Here is a 19,108-nt window from a genome sequence, read left to right as displayed (position 1 = left end):
GCGGGCGCGCTTGCCCTGGCTTTGGGTATGCTGCGTGCCCAGTTTTTTTTTCTGTGCCCTTCCCTCTGCTGTGGGCTGGCTGTTGTGGCCTCTGCTCCGTTTGGGTGTCCTAGTTCTTCGCCTCTGCTTCCTGGCTTCTGCTTGGTTAGTTGGACCTCGGTCGGGTTGGCCGTGTGGTCTCGGGCGCCGGTCTCCTGGGAGCTGGCTCTTCGGCTTCGCTGTGCCTTCTTGTGCCCTCGGTCTTGGGGCTCCTGGTTCCTGGCTTTGTTGGTCTGTGCCTGGTTTCTCCTGCTCCTTCCCGGGTTTCTCCCTCGCTCCATCCTGGGGGTTCCGGTGTTTGTCCCGGGGCCTTCTGTGTGCTTGAGTTGCTTTGGGGGTCTGGCTGCTTCTGCCATGGCTCTTCCTGTGCCTGCCTTTGGCTTGCTTCTGGTGTTCCTGGCCGCCCCTCCTGGTTCTGTCTTAGTTTCTGCCTGGTTGTTCCTGGCTGGGGGGGCCTCCTGAAGATGTCTGCTGGAGGTTTTCGGGCTGGGTCTGGTTCGGCGTCTGTTCTTCTTTCCCTGCTGTCCTGCCCTTACCCCCCACCCCGGTTTGTTTCCGGTGGTGGTTCGCCTTTTGGTCCCTGGGGTTTGTGCCACTGCTGTCTGGGCCTAGTTGTCTTTGCTGCTTCCTTGTCCTGGCGTGCCACCTGTTTTTCCTCTTCTACTGTTCTCCGGGTGTATGTCCTGTGGTCGTGTCCCCCTTCTGAGCCGGCTTCGTCCGCTCTGTTTTTTTCTATGGTCAGGCCGGGTAGGTCCCTGCCTGGCCTCTCGGGGCTGCCGGGTGCTGTTGGCTTCTTGTTCCATCTGCGCTCTGGTGTGTTTGCTCCCTGGGTTGTTCTGGTCTCGGCTGGTTCCCATGCCTGGGTGTCTGCTGGGGTTTTTTCGCTCCTTGTTGAGCTCTGCTTCCTTGCCTGGGCTCTCTTTTGGGTCCTGGTGGGGTGCTCCGCTGTTGTGGCGGCGTCCTTTTGGGTCCTTCTGGGTCCTGTGGATCCTAGTCTGTGGGCATCCTACTGGTTCGGGCTGGCCTCAAGCGGGCCTCCTGGGTTCTTTGGCTGTGCTGCCCCTTTTCGGGCTGCTGTTGGGAGTGTTTTGCCGGATGTTTCCTGGTTTTTTTCCTGGTTCTGGTGTCCTGGCTCACTTCTGCCTCCCTTGCCTCCCCGGGCTTTGTTCCTGGTGTGGGTTTGTTTGGGTGTCCCCCCCCCCCTCTGTGGTTGGGGTGCGGTTCTGTGGTGCTCTTGCCTCTGTGGGACTCTCTCTCCTGGCTGCGGGTTGTCTGGGGTTTTCCTGGTGCTTGGCTCTCTGCCTTACTGCTTTCTCCTGCTTCCACTTGGCCTTCCGTGTGGTCCTGCGGTGTTGGGCTGGTGGTTTCCGGTTTGTCTTGCCCTTTGTTTTGGTCTGGGCACTGCGTGGGCTACTTCTGGGGTTGTTGGCTCTGCATGTCCTCCTGCTTGGTCGGGTTGCTTGGCTCTGGCACTGGCTTCCTGGTTCCTTTGGCGTTGTTGCCCTGCCTTTTGCTGTTTGCTTGGCTCCTTTCCGGTGTTGCTGGGTTTGGGCCTTGTACTTGTGGCCTGGTTGCTGTGCACCCTGGGGTTTTCTTTTTCTCTGCTGCTCCTGCCCTTGCGGCTTGCCTGCCTGGGTGTGGGGTGGCTAAGTGGTACTGTGCCGTGTGGGTGCCTCCTTTTTGCTGTCCTCTGTGCCTGGTTTTGGGGATGCTGGGGTTTCCCGTTTGATCTGGGCTCCCCTCCTGTCTTGTTTTCCCTCGCTTTTGGGGTTGGGTTTTTCGGGGGGTTGTGGCCGGTGGCTCTGTGCCGGCCCTTGTTGGGTTTCTTTGTTGTTGGTTTCCGGTCCTGTTGGCCACTCCTTGCTTTGTCGTTTTTCAGCTGGTGTCTGGGGGCGTCTCTGTGCGTTGGTCTTTGACTTGGCCTCCTTTGTCCATGCTTTTCTGGGTTTGGTGGCTTTCCTGGTTTGGTTGGTGGCCTCCTTCCCTGTGGGATGTTTTGGTCTTCTGGGGTTTGGTTTTTTTCCCCCCTTCCCTGTCTGTCGGTTGGTTGCGGTTCTCGCTCCTGTTCGGCTCCTGTGTTCTTGTTGCTTCCGGGGCCTCCTCGGCCGGCTTTCAACCTCTGGTCTCTCTTTGGGCCGCGTTCTTTTGGTTTGTGGTGGTGGGCCGGTTTCTGGCCTGTGCTTCTCCTTCCTTTTGGTCTGGGTGCTTGTGCCTGCGCTCTGTTGACCGTCTCTTTCTTTGGCGTTCTTGGGGGATGTCCTTGTGGGACTGCCGGGTCCTGTGTGCCTTCCTGCTGGTTCTGGGCTTGGCTGTGTTCGCTCCTGGTTTCTTCTGTTTTTGTCTATGAATCCCTGTGTTTATTTTGTGTCCTGGTGGTTTGTTGTGTGTTTGGATGAATGCCGGGGTCTGATTTGGTATTTCTCACTTTGTAATGAAGGTGTCGAGGACGGAGGGACCTGGAGGTAATGTCCTATTACTTACCGGTAATCTTCATCAGTCTGGGTCCTGTAGTCCTAGACACTTTCATGGATTCCCTCCCTCCCTCCCGATCTGCCGGCCTTCATCCTTGGCTTGGCATTTCGGAGGGAATGCTGGGACCTGTACGCTTATGTACTCCCAGTGGGAGGGGGAGGATAGGTCCAGAATTCCTTCGTTCTTTTTTTCTGTCAGTGAGATGGATTATCTCACTTTGTAATGAAGGTGTCAAGGACTACGGGACCCGGAGTAATGAAGATTACCGGTAAGTAATAGGTCATTCCCCACTTTAGAGAATGCTAGCAGTGCTAGAATTCTTTGCAACAGGCATCACACCCCAGACAGCAGGAACCTATTTCAAGTCATGCTATCATTTTTTGACATCCTTAACATAACATAGAATGTTGATAAGGCATTGATTTTGTTTCTTATCCCCTTCTATAGGCGCGTTCTTGTTTTCACTGGGGTCTCTAGAATGAGGTGGCCCATCAGACTGTCATGATGTCCAACTTAGTGCCTGTAAACTTGTGCTTTTAATTATAGCTGGGATCCATGAGGGAAGATTTTGACAGATGTCTGCTTGTAGTGACTGAGGGAAATCAGGGGAGGGCAATGGATTTTGTTTATCCTGTTTTAAGGTACTTTGGGCACACAAAATGACAGTCTCCTCACTCCCACCCAGGAGAGATTTGTTTATGTACTGTGAGGGTATCTTGTGGTTCTTCTGTATGCTGAACTGCCTTTTTCTTCTCCCCAATAATTGTTTTGCTTACTCCAGAGCCAACCAATGCCAGGGGAGGGCAAAGGATTCTGTGTGTGCTGTTTTAAGGTATTTAGGCCACACAAAATGGCTTCCTGCACCCCCTTCTACCCCAACCCGAGAAATTGTTTTTAGTGCACCTTCCTGCACAAAAACAATCGCTACAGGCATTTTCCTCTTTCAATGCATGCTGTAGAATGCAGCACGCATTGAAAGAGGAAAAAACCAAGGAGAAATGAAAACATTTCTCCTCGTTGTGCCTCGCTACGCCACCCCTAGGGTGGCGTAGCATACTGACGCATTTCCAGGTTTACGCATCTTCTTAAATATGGAAATGTGTCTGGTTCCATGGGTGTTGCGTGGGAACACCCACAGCAACACCCATGGAACACCTCTTTCACGCAAAGTGCTGTGTGTAAAGGGGCCAGATTTACAAGGACTGGAAAAGCCAAGCAGGGTGGCTTTTCCTGTCCTCATAATAAATATTGGGCAGTGTAATGCGCTACCAGTGCGTCACAAAAAGTGCAAGTGGCAGCGCAAGGGGCTTGTAAATCAGCCTCTTAGTATCTCCATATTCAGCTGCAAGTCATCAATGTTTCTCTGCAATGAAGACATTCTGAGACAGGTTGATGAGCACGGCATCATTGTAGATTTGTGCTCAGTCATATACAGATAAGATAACCCTCATGTAACTTCACTGGGCATCTTTAAAAATGTATTAAACAAAGGGTAAAGGTCACATTAGGAAAGATTATGCTTTCTACCTTGGACAAAAACTTAATACTAAAGATTTGGAAGAACGAATGAATTAGCATCATTAGACTCTACTAACAGCTTGAGAACTGGGGTGAATGATTAGTCCTCAGTTATGTTGCCTCTGCAATTTTTATCGAAAAAAAGCTCTTGAAATGTCTGTCTTTCTTCTAAATACGTTTAAGCGTCTCCTAAAATGCACTAATTGAACTCGCCCATCTCATCCAGCTGCAGAGCTTAATTGCTACTTAGCCACGTATGTAGAAGCAACATTTATGAAAATGTTGTGTTTTTAGTGTTTTAATTGCTTAAAAGTAGAGATTTAGAAGACTTGCTTTTGTGATTCGAATGACAGACCTCGCTCCTGTGCAAATGAGACAACTATCTGGAAATTGCAGAATGGTTGATGCAAAAAACCTCATCTTTTTTGTAAGGGTGGGCGTAGTTCGCGAAGTAGCCCTACGCGAAGCTACGCGAAGTGCACTTCGCACTACGCGAACTTCACGTAGCACTACGCAAGCTGCGTAGTAGCATGTTCGCACTGTGCAAGATGCGTTTTCAATGATTGCACAGTGCGGACAAGCATCCGGCACTGTGCAAGCATTGAAAATGGCATCTTGCACAGTGCGAGCTGTAGTTTTCTGCTGCTCGAGGAGATTATTACTCGAGCGGCAGCTTTCTCAACGCGAACAGGTAGTTTCTCATTGAGAGCGGTCGCGAGCATGCGCAACCACTCACAATGAGAAACCTGACCTCCTCGCGTTGAGAATCTCGCCGGGATGTCATTTTGCTTGCTCGCGGTCGCGAACATGACGTTCAGGACCGCGAACAAGCAAAAAATGAGCGCTGCACTACGCTACGCTGCACTACGCATGTTCGCACTGTGCTACGTGCCGCTCGCGTAGTGCGAAGTTGCAAAAACTTCGCAAACTCCGCGAGCGGAGCGTAGTGCTTCGCCCAGGCCTACTTTTTTGCTGTGTGTTTTATTACTCACGTGTCACCCAGGGAGGCAGATTATGAAAGGTCTAGGAACATGCCCCAGCTTTACCAATCGAACATCAACCTGTCTTCCGCTTGCTGTTATATCTGCAACACTGAACCTACAACCTAGTTCACTCTCCAGGAATGATCAATAGCTGTCACTTTCATTCTCAGCGCTGCATAGCAGACAAGACAAACTGCGCCAGAGAAGAAATGCAGAGGGCAGACATAGTTTAAGTTTAAGTTTATTGCACAGTTAATTAAAACCAATGCGATACAATAGCACAATAAGAGAATTTAAAATGCAGCATAAAAAAAACATGCGTTTAAGACCAATGCTATACAATGACGAGATAAAAATAACGATTCAACATAAGAGAGAAATTTTGTTGCAGGCCGCCTACGTTGGGCCGTACTATACTTCCCATCCGCTTTGTAGGCCTGCTAGTCCATTCATGTTTTGCATAAAATTGTATGTCATAAATGATTTCCACAATTTAAATTAAAACAGATGACCCAAATTATTGATTTTTCAAGGGTCAATTTTTGGTAGTTTTGTTTCCACGGCTTTTAGAAATTTCACAAAGCTACAGCTCAGCTGAGGGTCCTGTGCTGAGAAGCAGGTTAGCACTGCACTCTTTCGTGTACGTGCCCCGTATAGAATAAAATGGCGTTTCAGCAAGAGCTTCCTTTCTTCTTGCATTTCCTTACACGAGCATAGCAAGTGCAGCATGTCTTCTGCCCCGGTACCGCATAGCCGACATAGTGTTCCTGCTTTCGATCTCAGCCAGTGAGGAAGGTGCTGAATGCATGGTAACAGGCCCAGTCTATATCTTAAGAAGGTCAATTTGTTTTTTTTTGCATAACCCTGACCGAAATAAGGCTGAGAGACTTGTGTTGGATATGTATTTAATATCATCCAAGTGTGAGATCTTTTTGATAGGATGGCTTTATCCTGGACCCACGACTGTAGCTTAATTGATTTCTTTACCAGCTTGTTAAATGTTTTATGATCTGCAGCGGACGCCCAGAGCTCTGCCAGCCCGGTATTCTCTAAGCTTTTTGCCAGGTATTTTGCTGCTGGTGAGTTTTGGGACTGCTCTAGCTCTTTCCATAAGTATTCATTCAGGGTTCCTTCGGTCGTTTTCCTCACTTTATCCCAAGTGCAGATATATGGCCCCTGTCGTGCCAAAAGCTGTAACCGAATTCCAAATTCCAGTCTGATCTGTGCTGGGGAGGATCGCTTTGGGAGGCTGAAAATAATTCTGTATGCCGACACGATTGTGCTGTCAAGTGTTATGGCATCTCTGCCTCGGTGAGCCTCGCTCCCATAAGTTAGAGTTGGTAAAAGTTTGGCGCGTATGACATGTAGTAAAGGTGTTAGAAAAGGGCCGGAGAGGTTATTATTTAGTGTTTTTAGAGCGATTGCCAGAGCAAGGCCTTTGCCTCTTATGCTAACCCTTTGTGCGCTGAATTGGCCACCACTGTCTATCTTCACACCTAGATATTTGTACGACAAGGTGTCTTTGATGCGGGTGTTGTTCCAGAACCACGAGAAAGCTTTCTTTTTCTTACTGATTGTCATTGTTTGCGTTTTCTCGAGGTTCACTGTTAAGTCGTTTGACTCGGAATATCTCTGGGTCGTATTTAAGAGGTTTTGTAGCCCTACTCTTGTATGGCTTATTAGCACCAAGTCGTCTGCATATAAGAGGCATGGCAGATTGAGGCCTCCTAATTTTGGCAAGTGTGAATTGCAGTTGTTTAGTAGGGGCACCAGGTCCCCCAGGTACAGATTGAACAGTGTGGGGGCCAGTACGCAACCTTGCTTAAGGCCGTTGTTGGTTTGTATCCGCCTTGACAGCATTGAGCCGTCCCCCACCTTGATCTGAATCTAGGTGTCAGTGTGTAGATTGATTAACAGCTCCAACAAAACTTTTGGAATGCCCCAGCCATTTAGTTTTGTCCATAGTAGATTGCGGTTAATGTTGTCGAATGCCGCTTTGTAATCAATGTAGCAGAGATGTAGGGGCAGTTTTTCGTCTCTGCCTTGTCTATAAGCATACCCATTGTCAATATGTTTGTTGTTGTTCCCACAGCTTTAACAAAGCCTGTTTGATTAACAGGTATAAGAGATTTCCTCGTGGCCCATGCCTGTAGTTCTTCCAGTATTAGCCCTGCAAAATACTTCGCGTCATTATCGATTAAGGCAACTAACCGGTAGTTTTGAGGGAGGTCCCTATCCCCTGCTTTATATAAGGGGGCATGATGGAGCCCTTCCAAGTGTTTGGCAAGATATTAGTGTACCTGATTTCCCGAAAGAGGGGTTCAAGTGCCGATGCCCAATAATCCATATCTTGTTTGAAGAGGACGGGCGGGATCCCGTTGGGACCCGGCGCGCCTTCCCTTCTTCCTTTCTTTATTTGCCGTTTGATTTTGGGTTGCAATGATGTATGATCTGTGTCACCCACCATGTTCTGGTTAATTGGGCACCTTGGTGACGTGTTACCAACATCATGGGCTTGTCCGAAAGTAGGTTCGCTTGTATTCTGATTAGGCGACAGGATTCGGTTAAAATGGTTATCGAGGTAAGCTGCCCAGGTTGCCTCTGTGATGTTTGATGTGGTCTCCATTTTTGCAGGGTGCGTTAGTGAGTTTATTGTTTTCCAAAACCTTGCCCCGTCGTACTTTTTTATATCCTCATGAAGTGTTGCCCATAGTTGTTCCTCTATAGTTCTGTTTGCTTCCCATTTTAGTTTTTTTAATGAAGCTTTTAATTTAGTGAGTTTAACCGACTTCCCTTTGTCATTGGGGTCCAGCTGTACTGCTCTCATTAAGTTAGAGATTGAGTTTTTTATTTCTTTGATTTTCCCTCTATGTGCTCGGGGAAGGTTACCCAGCTTGGACATCCTTGTGCTCGCTTTGGGCTTTGCTGCATGTTGCCCCAGGGTGGTAGTAAACTGCACCCATTTCGCTACTTCGTTGAGGCCTGTACGCTCCATGTAATGTTGTTTTGCCAGTCCTATCAAGATTTCACCCGTTGCAGCCGAATACTTAATTTTCCTAAAGTTTACGGTGTAAATGGACTCTTTAGGAACCATCGAACGCTCGTAAGTTGGTCTAGCAAGGTCCATGGTGATTTCCTGAGGGCAGTGATCACTATCTATTTGGTTCCCTATCCGATAGGATATTATGTGTGGAAAAAGCGGTAGTGACATGAAGGTGTAATCTAATGTGTTGTTCGCTTTCCTTGAGTGAAAAGTTGAGGCTGGCGGGTTATCCCCTGCAAACCTGCCGTTTAATGCCCTGATATTGAAGTTTTCTAATGCCTCGAGTACCTTTTTTCCCAATTTTGATCGTTTGGCTGTTTGTGGCTTTCCTTGTAGTGGTAGGGCCCAAGATGTGTTTTGTGTCATAATTCCCTCCTCTTGTGTTGTTCCTATGAGATTGAGGTTAAAGTCCCCAGTGAGTACTTGGTTCGCTGTTTTTCCCCCCGTGATGCACTCTTCTATGAAGGCATATAAGTCCTCCGCTGCTTTTTTCTTTCCTTTGGGGTGAATATAAGCATTGACCAGGGTGCAGTTGTTAGTTGCTTTTCCTGAGCCTGTTGTCAGTGTCAGGTTAACTGCGAGTGCGGCTGTCACCGCGGGCCCAGTTTCTTTTACCATCACAAAGCTAGTTGTAGCTACATATATTACCAAACTTCCTCTTAGGTGCCCATACTTGGCTAAACTCTTAGCGCCAGAAAAAAAGCGTAGGTACCCCTGGAGATGCGGGGGCTCAGCAAGCCAAGTTTCTTGTAGCGCAATTAAGTCAAAGGATCGAATGTAGTCTATGAAATCCATATCCAGCATTTTGGAAGCCTGGCCATTTATATTCCAGGAGCATATACGCAATTGATTCTGTGGATGCTCCGTTGTTATCCGCTCCGCGTGTCAGTTGCTGTTTGTTATGGTTCGCACGAACCGTCTTTGTTCCTGCCACCCGTTTGGAGCTTGTCTTCCCTGTCCTTCCCCGTAAGCAAGTTCGATGAACCCATTTCTGCCGATACAGCTTGGCCCGGCAGCGCCCCTGAGAACCGAGATTTTATTGCCTTCTGCGTGCTCCCTCGAGTTTAGGCTTCTCTCAGAGCACAATACGTCCGGGTATCCTGGCTTTGTGAAAGACTTCATCGTGATGCCCCAGTTTTTAAAGGTCTCGGATTCCATAAGGATCTTTTGTGCCAGGTCTGCCGAAGCCCAAGTCGCCTTTGTCGCCTCTTTTCCTATGCCTTCTGCAGCTATAAATTCAATAGACTTCAGGTCAGAGCTTGTCACAAATGACAGTGAGGGAATGTGGGCCAATAATCGTAAGATGTTGCCTCTGTTGAGGATATCGTGTCTTCCCTTGGATATAAAGTCTGGGGTGAACCATGTGGCATCTGAATCTTTCCCTTGGTTGGAAGCGCCCCAAGATACGTTGTCCGTATTTATTTATTTAATTTCTTATATCGCGCCGGAATCAATCCCGTAAGGGTATCTCCGCGCTTTGCCGCTTTACCAGCCATGAGCATTAGCAGAGTCAGTGAGAGAGATTAGTGGGGCTGGAATGCTTCCCGTTAGAGGAGAGTTTTTAATGTTTTTCTAAAGGAGAGATGGTTGGTGGTCATTCTCAAATCTGTTGGAAGCTTATTCCATAAGGCAGGGCCGACTGAGGAGAATGCTCGGTCTCCTTCTCTGGATTTTTTTGTTGCAGGGGGTTTCAGAAGAGCTTGGTTGCTTGAGCGGAGTGACCGGCTAGGTTGATACAGCTCCAGTGATTGAGAGAGATATTTAGGACTATCCCCATATAAGCACTTGTGGACCGTACAGCATATCTTAAAACTGATGCGCTGCCGTATAGGGAGCCAATGCAGTTCATCCAACAAGGGCTTAGAGGGAGTCCTAGCCGGTGCACTCATGACCAGTCTAGCCGCAGTATTCTGGACTACCTGCAAACGGCCTACTGCATCTGCGTTTGCTAATGTCAGCAGGCCGTTGCAGTAGTCCAGACGGCTGGTAACCAGGGCCTGTACGAGTGTCCTCCTGTAGATGTCAGGGAGATACGGGAAGACTCGTCTTAGAAGGCTAATGGTATGGAAGCACAGTCCTGCAATGTGGTTGGTATGTTCCTTAAGGGTCAGTTTTTGGTCGATTTTTACCCCTAGATTTTTAACGTGTGGCTTTGATGTTGGAACTGGACCCAAATCCAGCGGCCACCAGTCTGGAGACCACAGAAGACTTGCTCTGCCGAAGAGCATAACCTCTGTTTTTTCAACGTTACATTGGAGGCAATTTGCGGCCATCCAATGTGACACTGCCCTCATACCCTCAGCAAAGTTTTCCTTGACTTTAGGGCCAAGGGAGCTGAAAGGGTAGAGGAGCTGGGTGTCATCAGCGTAGGAGACCGGTGTGAACCCATACTTCCGCACAATCTCAGCAAGGGGGGCCACATATACATTAAACAATGTAGGGCTAAGGCATGAGCCCTGTGGCACCCCCTTCGTGAGCACCCTCGAGGTGGAGCAGTAGGGGCCCAGGCTAATAGATTGCGACCTCCCGGAAAGGAAGCTCTCCAGCCAGGATAGTGCTGAGCCTCCAATCCCCACTCCCTGCAAACGGCTGAGGAGGATGTTATGAGACACTGTATCAAAGGCCGCGGACAGGTCCAACAGCACTAGAATCATGGAACCCCCTCTATCCTGTGACATTTTGATCTTATCAGTCACCGAGAGGAGGGCTGATTCAGTGCTGTGGTTGGGCCTGAACCCAGATTGTGATTGGTCCAGGCCCCCTGTCGCCTCGATAAAGCTGGAAATGGTGGTGTTGACGTGTTTCTCAGCCAGTTTGCTAATAGAAGGGAGGAGGGAAATAGGGCGGAGGTTGGAGAGCTCTGACCAAGGTCTTTAGTAATGATATCCGTTTCACCCCACTTGTTGCTTCTGCTGATGCCCGAAAGCCCTCTCGGTTGTGCTCCCATGCTGAGATTTGATCCCTCGCACGTACGGTTAATCCAGAGGTTTCACAGCGTAGATGCTGCGTATTTGAAATCAGGGCTGAGGGGGCAGGTATTGTCATTATCTGGTCTGCCCGTAGATGAGTTGACACGGTTGCTTGGGTGATAGCTTGTATTTGGTTTTCAGTGAGTCCTAGATCTTGTCTTCCTGTTTTTTCTCCCCTTGAGCCAATGGAGACTTTTGGGGTTCCCATGGGTTTTATACATGGCTGGATGTTGTGTGTTTGCCAATTCCGTGACCCAGAGTCATCTGGTGAAGTGGTGGGCCCAGAGTGTTGGGGCATGGCAGCTTCATCGCTTTGTGGGTCAGCTGCTGTTATCGCTGAGCTTGTGTTTGCTAGTTGGACATTATCTTCGGATATGCCGCTCGTTTCGTCTTGATCGCGGTTTGGTGTTATTGCTTCCACCGGATTGCTCGTGCTTTGTTCTGCGGGGTTAGTTTGCCCAAAGAGTTGCCTGAAGCCTTCACGTTTTGAGCAAAGCTTATATTTCCTCCCTTTGCGTTTTTTCGCTCGCCTCTGTTTGGCGTTCAATTTCTGATTTGAATCAGCGTCGTCTTCAGCACCCGCTGGTGGAGGTTTTATTGGCTCAATTCTGTTCTCCCCTGTGTCCTGGATTGACTCTTTCATCCTGGGATGATCCTGGGCTCCAGACATCGATGTCTTGCCATGCCGTTCGACAGCTGTGTCCTTGCTGAGGATAGTGTCTACCTCGGCCGCCCCTGCTTTTGCAGTAGTCACTTTTCCGATATCATTTGGTTTTGGGCGCCCCTGTGCGTCAATGCTGATCTTCTGGCTATGTTCGGGAGATCGTTTGAGCTGACCGCATAGGTCTGACATTAATGTCGGCAGGGTGGCCAGCTTGTCGATAATTGGGCCACATTCACACTCGATGCCGTTTCTCCTATTGATATCCTCAAGTTGATCAAATTTACTCTGGAGAAGGGAATTTAGCGTGCCCAGCTTTCCATCTATTGCAACTACAAATACTGCCAGTGTGTCTAATAGCGTTAGTTGAGTGTCCATTTTCTCTGATTGGTAGTGTGTTGCATCCACCAGAAGTTGTACTGTATTGAGGAGACTGGGTCATACGCTTTCTTACCTGGCTTGTGCTGGAGTTCCATCCTTGTTTCCGTGGCTCTTTTTAAGACCCGCTTCTTGGGACACGGGTGGCTCTTTGAGGGGTTGCGCTATTTCTGGCCTACCTGTTCCTGCTGTTTTTGTCTGCATGCATGCCGTTCCGCTTTTTGATGTCTCACTGGCCGTCCTACTTATGCTCAGGTCTTTAGGGTAAGCCGCTATGAGTTCCTCCCACTCCTCTTTCCTTAGGTAAGAAGAGATTTCGATCACCTCTGGGGTAAGATTCTTCTGGCTTGTGTCTTTGTTTCGCGTCCCTTTTGACACCATGGATACATATGTGGATTCGTTGTTTGTGATGTCACGGATTGCTAGTGAGGGTTCCGTCACTATTGGCCGCGCTGGTGCGGTGGCGGTTTCCTCATTCCTCTTGCACTCTCCGTTGTTACTTATGCCCCCATGGCCAAGTTCATTGCTCATGCTGATGCTCTTGGGGTTGCTACTGAAGTTAAAGATATACTCCTCCAGTTTTGATGGCGACATGTCCTTGGCTTCATTTGGCCCATGTACTTGGATTAAATTGGCATCTACGACCATTTTCCGTGCTGCCGGGGTACCTGCCGTTTCGCGCTTTTGCCCCGGTTTAGTGATATTACACTGAGGTGTTGATGTTATTTGGGGTGATGTTATAGATGTTGTGCTTTTGTCTCTTTTGCTGTTACTGTTACTCATACTATTGCTATTGCCATCGTCCAGTCGTGACTGCTTATCACCGGGCTGGTGACACAGGGTTGGTTGAAGTGGTTCAAGAGGCGATTGAAGGCCTGATACTTTATTGATCTTTGAGAATAAAGCGTCCCCTTGGTTCTTTAGAAAGCAAAATTTTGTATAGATTTTAGGCTGTGCCAAAGTTTTATTCATTTTATTTCTCCCTTCTTTGTTAGTCGTGTCTCTTTTTTATTTATTTGTAGCCGATTGATTCTGTATTGACTCAGTTGAGTCCGTTAGATCGATTATGTCCAGTAATGGGCTCTTCGCTGTAGATTTAGATATATCTGTTTGAGCCTCTTTTTCCCCCTTGGATGTCTGAAGATTTTGTTTTCGCTTTTTTTTCCCTCCCTTGTTCGTTTGGTTCCCTCGGATCATTCCAGATCTCATGTTGGGGCTATTTAGCCCTGGGTTGCAAACGGGCGGCAGAAGGTAGAAGCTGGGGGAGCTAAGGGTGCACACTGTCCGGTGGTGTCTTTAGGAGATCTGGATTAGATCCGTCAACCCTTTGAGTTAGTCTTTTAAGCTTGCAGTTGCAGTTGCAGTTGTGGGCAGGTTGTCTACTTTTCCCCTGCAGTCTGCTGCTTGCAAGATGCGAGTTGTGGCCGAGGTGGTGTTTTCACAATGCTCACACCTGCACGCCAATTGTGCAGCCGTTGCTTAGTGACCTCTTGGCTCTTGGCTTCTGGCTCTTGGCTCTTGGCTCTTGGAATCTTAGACTCTTGAAATCCTGGGCTCGTTTCACTTCAGCTCTTGGGCTCTTCAGCTGTAGCCTTTTGCTCCTTGACGGCTCACTCATGCAACCAGCCTGACTTATGCTGATCAAGGCAGAGCCTTAATAAGGTCTTAGATCTTAGTGAGGTCTACACCACACCCTGGCGTTGGGTCTTTTTTGCCACCTCATCCACCCTGTCAGAAGCAGCTCACGCTCACTCTCCCAGCCTATCAACCCTTCCCACGAGAGGGGCTACTGCCGTCAGGGAGGGGGCAGGGGGTCCGTCAGGTGCTGTGGCCAGGGGGGGCAGTACGAGTTCAGGTAAGGACGGTGGGTAGTAGTGCCGTAGTAAGGCTGTAGGCTGTAGGCTGAGGTCTCTAGGCTGTAAACGGGGTCTGTATCGCTTCCTTGTCTCTACTGTGGTGATGCTCTGGCTGTAGTTCAATGAGCTATCGCTATCGCTATCGCTATCGCTCGGTTAGCCCCCGACCCCCCGGGTGCATTGACTTTGTCAGTACTGAGGGCAGACATGAACCCAGAGAGAAACGCCCACCCTGACACCCTGGCAGGCAAAGGCAGGGTGAGCAATAATCCATAGGCAAAAAGGAAGATAAAATGAATAAACTGGTGAGCTGAGTTCAACGTGAGAAGATAATCTTGTTACCACTTGAAATTGTCTGGTACTTTCTTTACAATTTGAAACATATATTCTGTTAGGAACAATTTTGATGACACCTACAATCCTATGCAAATTCGGCAAGTCATAGTTCTTAATTCTTTTAAACTTCATCGGCTCGATGGGATTTTTGGATGTTGAAGAGTTGGCTGACCACTACATTAATGTGATTTCTCAAGCAATGAGAGGAGTCGGCCTAACGGCTAGGGCGGTCGACCTTAAATCTGGGGAACTGGGTACGAGTCTCTGCAGCGACGCTGAACATTCTGTGATTCTGGGCAAATCACTTTACACTACCGAGCCTAAAAAAAAAAAATGAACGTGTCCTTATGTAACGCAACTGGTGATACGTAAAGTGCTATGATACCCGATACCTTCGGGTCAAGTTCGCGCTATATAAAACTCCGTTAAAAAAACTAAAAAAAAAACTCAGCGGATTGGAGAAGGCAGTGTCTCCATAACCCACGTTAAACTCTTGCCTTACACAGTCATGACTGTAATCCAGTCTTATTAAACTTTGTATATCTCTTCACTATTTGAAGTGTTTATATTATACTCAGTGTTAGAGGGGGTTCTCTGTTGCCACACCTTATCCATGGCAGTGACACCAACTCTTAGTAACTTACCCAGACTCCATTTTGGACGTGTCATTTCTTTGAAATGCTGTGGTGAAGGAACATGTCTCTTGTTCTGCTTGTAGCATCTTCCCAAGCCTTGGTACCCACAAATGACCATGCCACACATTGAGCTTAGTATTACAAGTCTTTATTCATCTGTGTGTAACTGCGAACTCAACATTCTAAACCAGCCTTCATTGCATTCCGCTCTAGCACTTACGTATAATTCTACGGAGACCATCAGGAGCCAAAAGGGTTCCATCATTTTAACTTCCAAAACACTACATCTCCCCCTTGGTTAACATTTTTTTTTTTACAAAATATATATGTAGATAGACATATATAATTAGATCTCTTCATTCAATCTGTTTGGTGCTTTAATTGTTTGACCTGATCTTGTTCTTGGAAACTGGGAACTTTAATCACCAATGTCCAGAATCTGCATCAATCTGCATCAACAGTGTAGAGTCAACAACAGTCACTGATGTTTCAGACCATGTCTCTCCTTCAACAGTTAGATGTGATGAACGACTATTTTATTGCTGAAAATGAGAAGAGTCTCTGTTAATAAACTTTCCAGGGTTCTGGGCAATCACCATGTGTCCCTTGGTAGACACCACTTGTAAAGGTTCTGCCTCAAATGGAGCATCAGATTGTCTTTTCTGCATTTGTTGTGTGAGCACTGTGTCTTTCTTAAAGACAGTATTTTTGCATGTTGTCTTTTGTCAGCATAAGCTTTCATCTTTTGTTTGGTAACCAAGTACATCTCATGAGTTGTGTTCTCATCTTTCTTCCTCACGTTGGTCCATTGAGGTAAATTGGTGTTCATTGCTTTCCTTAACATCAAAGTCGCAGGACTTTCACCTGTGGTCATGTGAGGTGTTGAGTGATAAACTCTTGAGGGAGAATTCAACACAGTTTTCAAAACAAGCTTCTCACGAGTAGCACACTGCACTGCTTTATTCAGCATTCTCATAACACGCTCAACAAGTTAGTTGGCCTCTGGTCACAGAGATGAGCTCTTCTGATGCTTTTTATTAAAATGCTCCAAGAAATCTTCAAACTCTCAACTGTTGAAAGGCCGGCCATTGTCAGACTTCACTATGGCTGGAACACTCAATGTCACAAAGATGACATCCAGTCTTTTAATGGCTTTTTCTTTAGTAATAGATGTACGATCTTCAATTAATGGAAATCATGATTATTCATCCATAATCACCCACAGGTGATGTCCATTGTCGAAAAGACTGAAACAGTCGATGGCTATTCTCTTCCATTCATGAATCAGAATTATAGTAGACGTTTCTTAAAACCTTTCCCACATGCATGTGACCAATGAAATGAAACATTCTTTTTTATCGAGTTTCTCAATGGAGCACTTTGAGTGGCAAACTCTTACATCTATCTGGACCAGTAACTGGCCATGCAAAGAAATAAACCAATAATCATCAAAACATCATCTGAGGGATCAGCATTTGACAGCGCTTGTACTTTAGCTGTATCTAGTGTAATACCCCCATCAGAAAAGATATGTACAAAGGACTTCAGCTTAGTCTTATGGGACTCACACTCAAAGTCAAATCTGCTTTAGCAAGTAAGCAATATACTTTTGTACGATCTTTACCATGCTGATGTTGTGTAGATCTGAAAACCAATATGTTATCTCTGCAATTGAACACATTCATGACGCTATGTGATACCTCAAATGACATTTTTAAAGCGTTCTGCAGTAGATGACACACCAAAACTTAGTCTTTTGAATCGAACCGGTGCACAGACATAATATAGGCTCCACAATATCGAATGGACAAAATATCGAGTAAAAAATATCAAATATAATAAAATATCGAGAACAAAAATATCGTTGTTAAAAATATCGATTACAATAATGATAATAAAATATCGAGTCCAAAAATATCGACTCAAAAATATCGACATGACAAAATATCGATTAATAGTCTAAGTAAAAAATATCGATATTATGTTGAAAAAAGGTAAAAAATATAAATAAAGTGTAATAGTAATATAAATTGTAGTTAATGTTTAGGAGCGGGATGTTGGGTTAATAGGGGATAAGGGTGGGGAGTAATTTAAAATAAGGGTGGGGAGTAATTAAAATAATTAATTAATATATGTTTGTAAATATTTTTATATTTTAATTAATTGGGAAATAATTAATATTAATTAGTTAATTAATTTATATACATTTCTATAAAAAATGTATTAGTAATTAATTGGTAATTAAATAATATTAATTAGTTAATTGGAAAATAAATCATATTAATTATTTAATTAATTAATATAATTGGTAATAAAATTTCATGTAGTAATTAATTAGTAATTAATTATTATTAATTAGTTAATTGGAAAATAAATAATATAAATTATTTAATTAATTAATATAATTGGTAATAAAATGTTATGTAGTAATTAATTGGTAATTAATTATTATTAATTAGTTAATTGGAAAATAAATAATATAAATTAGTTAATTAATTAATATAATTTGGTATAAATTTTGTATTAGTAATTAATTGGTAAATAATTAATATTAATTAGTTAATTACATTATTTAGAGTAATTGTTATATATATAATATTTTGTTATAGTTCATTAAATAATTGGTGAAAAATTTATTAATAATTACATGAAAATATTTACAGCTAATGTGCTAAAAAAATTTCATATTTGTTATTGGTATAAATTGTATTTAATGTTTAGGAGCGGGATGTTGGGTTAATAGGGGATAAGGGTGGGAAGTAATTAAAAATAAATAATTAATTATGATATGTTTGTGAGAAATTTAAATTATCATTTAATTGGTAAAGATTAAATATTAATTTGTTAATTAATTCATATAATTTGGTACATATTTATCATTAGTAATTAAATAGTAATTAATTAATATTAATTACTTGATTTAATTATTAATAAATATTTTGTTTTCCATATATTGTTATTACTAAATATTTGTTTGGGAATAAATATTATAAATAATTATATTTAATTAATTACAGCTATTTTGCTAATATATTAACTTATTAATTATAGTTAATTAATCATTATTAGTTAATTAAATAATATTAATTACATTTGGGTACAGGAGGAATTTTAGTGTTCAGGGTCAGTTTTCTCTCTTTAGGTAAAGGGGTATTTTTATGTTTCAAGGTCATTTTTCAGTTTTAGGGTAAAGGGGTATTTTTAGAATTCAGGGTCAGTTTTCAGTTTGTGGGTAAAGGGGTATATTTAAGGTTCAGGGTCAGTTTTCAGTTTTTGGGTAAAGGGGTATATTTAGGGTTCAGGGTCAGTTTTTATTTTGTGGGTAAAGGGGTATATTTAAGGTTCAGGGTCACTTTTCAGTTTTTGGGGAAAGGGGTATAATTAATGTTCTGGGTCAGTTTTTGGGTAAAGGGGTATTTTTAGGGTTCAGGGTCAGTTTTCTGTTTGTGGGTAAAGGGGTATATTTAAGGTTCAGTGTCAGTTTTCAGTTTTTGGGTAAAGGGGTTTATTTAAGGTTCAGGGTCAGTTTTCAGTTTTTGGGTAAAGGGATATTTTTAGGGTTCAGGGTCAGTTTTCAGTTTGTGGGTAAAGGGGTATATTTAAGGTTCAGGGTCAGTTTTCAGTTTTTGGGTAAAGGAGTTTATTTAAGCTTCAGGGTCAGTTTTAAGTTTGTGGGTAAAGGGGTATATTTTTAGGTTCAGGGTCAGTTTTAAGTTTTTGGGTAAAGGGGTATATTTAATGGGTAAGGGTCAGTTTTCAGTTTTTGGGTAAAGGGGTATATTTTTGGGTTCAGGGTCACTTTTCAGTTTTTGGTGAAAGGGGTATAATTAATGTTCAGGGTCAGTTTTCAGTTTTTGGGTAAAGGGGTTTATTTAAGCTTCAGGGTCAGTTTTAAGTTTGTGGGTAAAGGGGTATATTTTTAGGTTCAGGGTCAGTTTTAACTTTTTGGGTAAAGGTGTATATTTAATGGGTAAGGGTCAGTTTTCAGTTTTTGGGTAAAGGGGTATATTTTTGGGTTCAGGGTCAGTTTTCAGTTCTTGGGTAAAGGGGTATTTTTTGGGTTCAGGGTCAGTTTTTAGTTTTTGGGTAAAGGGGAATTTTTAGGGTTCAGGGTCAGTTTTGGGTTTTTGGATAAAGGGGTATTTTTTAGGGTTCAGGGTCAGTTTTCAATTTTTGGGTAAAGGAGATTTTTTTGGGTTCAGGGTCAGTTTTCAGTTT

This window comes from Lissotriton helveticus, chromosome 2_1, assembly GCF_964261635.1.
Source record: "Lissotriton helveticus chromosome 2_1, aLisHel1.1, whole genome shotgun sequence".
In the NCBI taxonomy this organism is placed as follows: Eukaryota; Metazoa; Chordata; class Amphibia; order Caudata; family Salamandridae; genus Lissotriton; species Lissotriton helveticus.
The sequence above is the reverse complement of the archived record's forward strand: the minus strand, read 5'-3'. Positions refer to the sequence as shown.